An 8,804-nucleotide genomic window follows, 5' to 3' on the forward strand; every position below is an offset into this window, starting at 1 on the left:
GTCGCGAGTCGCAGTAGGGTGAGTAGGGAGGGAAAGCAAACAAATGAGGCAAAAACATCTTCTGCACGCTCACTCAGGACAATGTGCTCGGCTGTTGGCAGAGAGGGCAAAGTAAATGAGTTGTCACTTCCATCTCACTGCCAGTGACAGAGAAATCTTCTGATCACAGGGACAGATTTCCAACAAAGCAAACAGCCCTTCCTTTGACTGGCACTTTCCTTTTTGCTAAAACCTGTTTTTCATCTTCTTAGCCAGCTGCTGTTCTTAAAAGGTGGACAATAGCCTCCTTACTGTCAGGAATTACCTCTGTATTATAAAGAGGACAGTCACATGAAAAGCGGGCTTGTCCGACAGGGCAAACCTTTCCATCGCAGCAAAACACTGTGGTGCATAACACGCAGCAACACTGTTTTGGTGCCCATTGTTCCTTTGCATAAAAGTCTTTGAACTGGAGCTAGTAATTATGGGAGCAGCGCTGCAGACAGCTCCTCAGCCGCTGATATGTTTATCAGCGGAGCATCAATCTGACTTGCTTCCAGGAGGTGTAGATGGCATGGGGTCATGCTTGCGTCAGCTCATCAACCCCGCAGAGCTGGGATGATCTCTTTCTTCTGACTCTGTGAAGCAGACAGCATCAGTGGAGTCCCTGTCCCTGATTTAAATAGGTGCCTCAGTTCAGCAGTGACAGCATGCAAGGCTTTAAAGCTTGGGGATTGAAGATGCGTTGCCAAGGCACAGGAGTGCTTCCTGACACTTTCAGGAGGCTGAAAGCAGAGAAGCTTTTAAACTAAATGAAGAAACAGACCTAGCTAGGTTAAAATACAGGTTGTCATGAAAACACAAAGGTTCGCTTTCCTCTCACCTTGTCTGAACTTTGGCTGAGTGCTGCTGGCAGACAAGTGACTTAGAAACAGTCACTGGCCACAGCAGGATCCTTCTGGCATCTACACTCAGGAGGGAGGAACAGGGATGCCCAGGCAGCAGGGCAGGCCCTCTGACTTACCCTAGGGTGAATCAGCAAGCCTCAGCCTCCTTAGACACCCTAAGGATTTCTGAAATCTCTCTTCTTTGAGATTTATAGCTAATCCTACAGGGCTAGAAGATTCAGTGCTCTAACCATCAGATCTGTGAGTTGCTACAGTTTGGGATGATCTGCAAGGAGAGCTCAAGACATAGCTACTGGCTGTTTGTCACTGGATTCTGAACTTTCTCAAGCTGGGGGAGAAAATTAACTTTTTAAGCAAAAGAACAATTTTTATGCAAATTAAATGGGTATGGAGTCGACACAATTTAGGGCAGGTTGGAAAGTAGATGGTTTCTTGTTCACAGAGCCTGGAGGTTCTGGAAAGGTTTTCAGCTAGAATACCATGAGGACGAGCCCCTCCCCTTGAAGACCGAGCCAGTCTTGTTTATGAAAACTAATAGATGACAAAAGTTGTCGAAAATAGAAGATAAGTGGGCTTGAGTCAGGAGGCCCTTTCCAGCCGTGCGTTCAGAAGCGTTTTCAAAGGACTGACGTACCTTACAATTACCACTAGGTTGGGGACGGCTCCTGAGCTTTGCCCAGCTCCACAACACTCATCTCCATGAGAAATTTGGTCCGTACTATGTGCAACATGTATTGCTCCACTCTAATTGCAGCACCAACAAGCATGGACTTGGTCAGGAGTCGAACATGGTTTGTCTCGTTGCTGACTGCCAGTGGCCAGTTCCGAGAAGTACCTCCGCATCGGCTCTTCCCTCCTATCTGGGTCTTCAGTAAGGACCTGGCCTCCCAACCATCACTTTTTTTCCTGGGAAAACTGGGCAGAGAGCTGATTTCCTTACTGCCAGGGCTGGGACAAGGACTCTGCCCTCATCAGCCACCCGCAGGTGGCTCACAAAAATCGACAGCAGACACTGGGGATGGGAGCACAGCACCACAGCAGACAGCCCCAAAGCCGTATCATGGAGGCAGCAGTTATTTCTGGTCACAGGCCAGTCAAGCTCTGAATGTATCGAGGCCAAGTTGTTTTGTTCTCTGCTCCAAGGAGATGAAAGGCACCTTGGAGGGGAGAGTTTGGTGTTTGTGTGTGGCTCTGAGCAGCTGCAGCATGGAGAGTAAGCTGCAACAGCAGGCAGAAAGCAAGAGCCACGTAACGGCTTGGTGGATACCCACACTGCCCTCTTTTACTTCCCACGTTCAGGCTCAAGCTGAATCCCAGCTCAACGTGTAGATATACCAGGGCAACATTTCGTTATCTTGAATTTTTCTGTAGGACACTTGGCTGAAGTTAGCTTTGCTGGAATTAGAAGGACCATTGTTTTACAGCCGAGGCACATTTTCATTCATTAAGGCTCCCATGGTGCTTTCTGCAGGATTTGCAAGTATACCACACCATGCTCTGCACGGTGCCAAAATCTCCACAGTGGTTCAAAAATTTATGGCTACTTCCTTTCCTGACACCGTTACGCCTTGTGCAGAAAGGGTCCCAGGGACATTCAGAGCAACAGGCTTCCTGTGTGACCAGAGAAAGATGCTATCTGATCGCCTGGTGCTGTTATATTCAGATTGTGCCACACGGTCTGAGCGGTTCCAGACATCTCGCAATGCATATCACAAGTTCCACCTGCATCTGGAAAAAGAAAAAAAAAAGAAGGCACAAAAGAAGGGAGTGCTGAGAGTCAAACAAAGGTAGAGTTTATGGGAAAGTGAAGGGGAGGGGGCAAACAGGAGGAATAGGAAGTCAGGCTTTGAACAAGCCCCGTCATGCCGCAGGGACCTGTTCTACCTGCCCGCTGTGTGACCACAGCTCCGCCTGCCCGGTGGCTGCGGTGGGAACGGGGACGCGCAGCAGTGCTGGAGGAAGGGGTTCGTTTGCTGGGGATGTTCCTGCGGGGTGGAAGGAGCCGATATACCCAGCAATGAGAGCATTAGTCAGCCGCAACCCTTGCCAAAAGCACGTGTATGAGCATCAGAGGTGGATCTGGAGGGAAAATGGCTGTTTACGTGTGACATCTCTCACAAGACTTGTGAAGCTGGCTGTGGGATGGTGACAGAAGAGGATTCAGTGATCTCCGATTTAGATGTGCATACGGTTGCCAAAAGGAACCGGGCGTATTCACAAGTCATCGCAGCTTAGCCTCCTTTTCCCTCTTCACAGAAGAGAAACAATCCCCCTACCCAAAACATCTGCCTTTCTCCTGCCCTACACTGCACACGGATCTGGCCGAGCTCAGTGACAAGAGGCAACTCTCAACTGAAAAAGAAAACACCTGGACACATCAGCCATTCTCCATATAGAAACAGAAGCAGCGGACTCCAAAGGCAACTGCAAGCTGAGCTTAATTGTTCTGTGTTTCATTAGATATGTATCAATGAGGCCATCCCAGGAGGAATAGTCATTAGGAGCTATAGAGTAGAAAGGGCATTTGTTGGAAGGAGAGAGGTAGGACAGTTATCTCCAGGGAAGGACAAGCACCCTGTGCTCCCTGGCATCCTCTTTTCCCAGGTTACTTCTCTTGATTCAAGGTCCTGAGACAAGGACTGGGCATTTTGCACTTTGTTTCTGCTGAAAACAGTAATCAGGAGGAGGCCAGAGTACCCAACCTGCAGGTGGTCTGAGAGTGGAGAGCACCCCAACCACAAAGCCCTTCTGGAGGAGCTTCTCTGAAGTGCAGAGAGTGCAGCAGGGGACATAGGGCTTGGTTCCCTCCAGCCTAGAAACCCACGTAGCCCTTCAGAGCCACCCCTGCCCACCCCCCAGAAAAAGTGCTGCCACTGTTTTCCCCCCCAGAGAGGACTTCTGACTGAGCGGCCTCCTGTACCTGCTTTACGCGTGACACAGTGACTGCGCAAATTAAATGGCGGTTGCCAGGGTGTGGACCCTGAGAGCTGGGGCTTGGCCTTCTCCCCCTGGCTCTGGAAAGGGCTTTTCTCCTGACACATCGACAGTCACATGCACAACCCGGCCGGGCAGTCCTCGTCCTTGTTACTTGTGCAAAATAAGCAGCCACTTTTGCCCCAAATGCAGGTTCTGCTTGAGCCTTCGCACCAGGCCTCTCACACCCAGCTGCCTTCTGCTGCAGAAGTCCTGGCTTCGAGGGAGAAGCTGCCATCGTTTCACCTCATGGCCTGCTCGGAGCAGGCTGTAAGAAGAGTTTCCAGCCCACAGCTGGTTAATCACGCACAATTAACATAAACCCGAATGCAGTGGGGAATAAATGAAAGCTGGGAAAGCCCCCATTTCCCAGCAGCTGGATGAGGCAATTTGCAGAAAGCCTGGAGGCATGGGGAAGAAGGAGCCTTTCATGAGGCTGCTGGTCCATGTGAAGGGGTGGGTGAGGGCAGTCTGGGGCAGCGCTCCTCTCAGCCCCAGCGCCTAGGGCCAAGGCAGGACAGCAGGTGAGCTGCCTGCCCTAGACATCAGTGCAAACGGTGCACCGCGGGGAGGGTGTGGAGGCAAGATAGCAATGTCATTCCCGATCTTCAGGTGATGGGACTCACCAAGCAGGCTTGTGGCTTCAAGAACAACCAGCAGAAGCTGGACACAGTTTTCTAGAGCCTCAATCCAGTGCTGTAGGCTCAGGGCATACAGGGCCAGGAGAGGCTCTGGGGCTCATGAGGATAGTTGGATGTTTCTAGGTTAGCTACCCCCAAAATCACCACAGTTTCTGTTTCCACAGTAGCCCAAAATGTTTCCTCCTGCTAGCCCTGGTGCTCAGCTGGTGCCCCCAGGGGTTGGAGAGGCATGAGCAGGAAATGCATTCCTTGAAGTTGATAGCTTTTTGCCAGCATGTTTGGGGAGCACTGCTAACATAAAGAAGGCAGACACAGCCGGGGATTACCCCTTCATTTAGCAGCCTGGGAGAAGCTCAAGTGTATTGTGAAACTTCATGCGAGATCTTAGATCAGCTCCTTTCATCCGCGGCCTTGCGGAAGAAGAAGAGCCTAGTGGTGAAAAAATACTGATGAAAACAAATAGCTATTTTCTTGGTGCTCGGGCTTCCGTCTGGGCCTCACCCAGCTGCCCCAGGGTTGGCCAACAGTGGAAGTTTCCCTCATACACAACGCTTTTAGTATTCAAATGGCAGTACCTGGCTTCGCTGATGATTTGCAAGCAGAATCCTTCAGATGCTTACTCATTTTCCTGATGGCCAGGTAGTTTCATGGGATTTACCACCTTGCGTGCCTCAGGAGTGTGACCGGAATGCAACAGAAAAGGAAGAAGATAAAGTCTTGCTGTCTGAGAATGTGCATGTATAAGACAACAGGCAGGATGATATTGGGCGCACACGTTGTGCCAGCTCTTCCCTTTATCTACAAGCTTACTTTCTGAGTAGATCCTGTCTCCGATCCATCTCTTAGCAGCTGAATGGGGAGATAAGTGAAAAAAGGGTGGAAATGATATGGCTATAGCTGAGGGGCAGTGGAAGGAGCAGTCAGCAGAAGACATGGCAGGAAAGAGGCAATTCCTGGGTACATTTGTTTTGCATTTAAAACAGATTAGCTCAGGCTTCAGGGAAAGGTAAAAAGACCTCCCCCTCTCCCAGAATACTAGGGCGAGAGGGAAAGGAAGATTTGTTGACATGGTGTAATTCTACAGCATGAGCATGGGTAGTTTCTAAATAAGAGAGAGAACCAGTTCAAACTGGTTTAACAGAAACTTTGTGCACCAAAAACCTCTAGTGAAGGCATTAAAATAAGAGCGTTGCATCCTCAGCAGCAGCTCCGTCTGCTCAGCTGTGGAGCCACACGGTCCATGCAACGACCCCACTGCTGCCCAGCGTCTGCCCTGGTACTGAAGCCTCCCTGAGTGTGTGACAAATGCCCCTTCATCCTCTAATATGGATTTATAGCCTCCAAGACAGAGAAAAGGGGTGTATGGTGAGGCTTGGAAGGCACAGCTGCAAACTTCTGAATTTGATGACACTCTGCAAAAGGACGGTTTAGGCTTGGTTTGATTTTAATGAAAACTCCACTTCCCTAAAGTCCTGTGATTACATGAAAAAAAAAAATCTCTTATTTCTGCCAAAACATACTGTATGTTTTAGGGGGAGGAGTAGAAGTCGGAAAAAAATCTGGGAAATGTATCCAAATAATATAAAAAAAAAAAAAACCAAGAGGGAGAGACACCCCCAGACTTTTTTAAAAATTTGCAAGATTTTGCTGCTGGACTCATGAGCCTAGGAGCCGAGGCTGGCTCTGTATAAGCCACATGAAACCAAAAGGAAGAAGATCCAGTGTATGGAGGACCTACAAGAGGCTTGGGAGACCTGCAGTCAGTTTTCTGCTCTTTGGAAGGTTGCACGAGTTCTCCCTTGCCTCCGAGGTGGCTATGAGGCTTGGAAGCTGGGTGGAGTATGGTAACATGGACCATAACAGATGGGGAGGAAGGGAACAAGACCTCACAGCTTATGGGGCTCATAGGTGGCCATGGCATCTCACACCTTAGTAGTGCCCAATGCCTGCAGCACAAGATGTCTCTGCTGGTTCGACATTGCAATGTCCAAGATAACACCAGGCGGGACATTAAGGTATTGCTGCCCCCTCTTGTGGACACCTCAAAGGGGCTGGCAAACCACTTCGGAAACCTGCACTGGCTGAACAATAACCCTCAAATGAATTAAAAACGCATCAGTGCAGCTGGCAGCCTGCATTGGAGGCACAGGCAGGAGGCAGGCACCAGCACTCGGCCCCTGGGTGCAGCTGGGGAGGGAACGGCTCCCCCCATGCCTACAGGAGAGGGACACTATGGCTTAATTTAAAGAAGTTTACAGCTGGGAGAGTCCCAGCAGCTCGAATTCCTGGGCCAGCACAGACAATGCTTTGCTTCGAGAACAGCTGCAAGTATTTTTTGACAATCTTGAAGCATGTGGCATGTGGGTCAGGTGTGTCAGAGCAGAGAACAAAGCCACAGACATCTTGTCTATGCTGAGATTTGTGGAAATTTCCCCTCTTCTTGCTGGAGCGCCCGGCTGGCTCCACCAGCGTTGCTAGACTCTGTAGCTCACATCAACTGCTAGCTGTCGTTTTGTGTAACCTCTAATGCAGGCTGGCTCTGGGCAACTTGGAGAACACAGTAATTAAACGCTGGGTCTGGCCTCTGCCAGAAATCTCCTAGAGCTCTTACAGGAACCAATCGTGAATTTCAAAACTCCTGACACGGCTGCAGATGAGGACATTTCGGAGAGACAATCATTGTTGAAGGGCCACAGAAACTCTGTCACACCTAATGTGGCACCTTGCCCAGGAAACAGTCACTTCCCTGTGACACTGGTCAGCCAAGCTTCCTTGCAAAAAAGCTCCTCTGTACCTTTCTACAGGCTGTGTTGCGGAAGAGACTGGATCTGCTATAATTTCTTTTAAATAAAGGTTGTCCTAGCTGACTGTATTTCCCTGTGACTATAAATTATTATAGTAACATGGTTCCGTGCTGAATGGCCATAGGAGAGTGTTTCTAATTTCTCTCTCCATTTCTTCAAGGAGGAAAAAAAAAAAGTGTCTGGAAAGTTTTCATAGACTGTTTCCCACACAGGCACTCCTTTAGCAAGCAGTGTTTGCTTACTAAAGTCTGGAATAGCCATGACATTTCAAATCTGTATCTGATCTTATTCTGTAAGAATGTCTTCACATAGGACAAGTATTGTAGATACAGGCTCCAATTGATGCTACTGCCTTGTAAAGAAACCCCCAGATCAGTTTTTCACAGCCCTTTATTCAATGTTTGCCAGAAGTTCACTTACTTATTTAAACCCCAGGAGGCTGAGTTACCCACATGTGGAAGGAAAGATAAGGCTCAGAGCAAAGGACACTGCCAATTAACTTGCAATGGAGCCTTGCGTCCTTCACCTGAGCAGCCTCCTGCTGTTCACCCCATGTTAGTGTTCTTGAGGCTTTAGATATCATCAGTTGAGGAATCCCAGAACTGGCTGGAAAACATGCAACACTGTCCCCCTGCTGGCTGCATGCAAAGTGCTCTGCCACGTTGGCCCTCAGCTGCTTCGGCCACCTTAACCCCTGCACTGGGGCCAGAGCACCCTGGAGGAAGGTCCAGGTTGTCATGGGAAGGGGTGGAAGAGGTGGTCCTCTCCAGCACTAGGTTGGTGCCACCTCTGCCAGGGGGGGATCTGGTTGTCTTCCTCAGAGAAAGATGTGGTAGAGGTGCGCTGCAGCCCACAGTCCCAAGAAAACCCTGTTAGATGCATAAACAAGCACACTCCACAGTGTGCATTCAAATTTCTTTTTACATTCTGCAGAGCTTGAAGACAAGCCCATTCCTCCTTCCTCCCTCTTTTAGAGCTCTGTCAATAACCTGAATGAACTGTTTGACCTCAAAGCCAAAATAATTTCTTCCTTAAGCAATAAATTAAGCCAGAAAGCAGAAGCAACTTATCAGAAAGTATCACATCACCGTGGCCTTTGTGCAGGAGACAATATTCTGGCCTGCCGCTGTGGAGCCATCCCCTCTCCTGCCGGGGGCAGCTGCTGTGTTTATTTACAGAGCCATTGTGCCACGGGGAGGCCGGAGACACCTGATATCGAACTGTGAGCTAATGCTTCCTGCCGCCAGCCTGGCAGCCACACAAGGCGTCCGAGGATTCCTTGAGCCCACTGGGATTAAATCACCCACAGTCTCAGGCAAGCCCCCCTGGCAGTGGGAGTGAGGTGGGTAAAAAGCTTTGCTGGACATGAGCGGCTCTGTGGTCTTCCTTCCGCAAAGGTGGAGGCCACAAACAAATCAGACTGGATGCTGTGGAACAGGCAGCGGGTTGCCCTCGGTGGAGCAGCACAGTCCTGGCAGCAGTGCCTTACACAAGCATTC

Source organism: Anser anser, assembly GCF_964211835.1.
Source record: "Anser anser genome assembly, chromosome: 5".
Lineage (NCBI taxonomy): Eukaryota > Metazoa > Chordata > Aves > Anseriformes > Anatidae > Anser > Anser anser.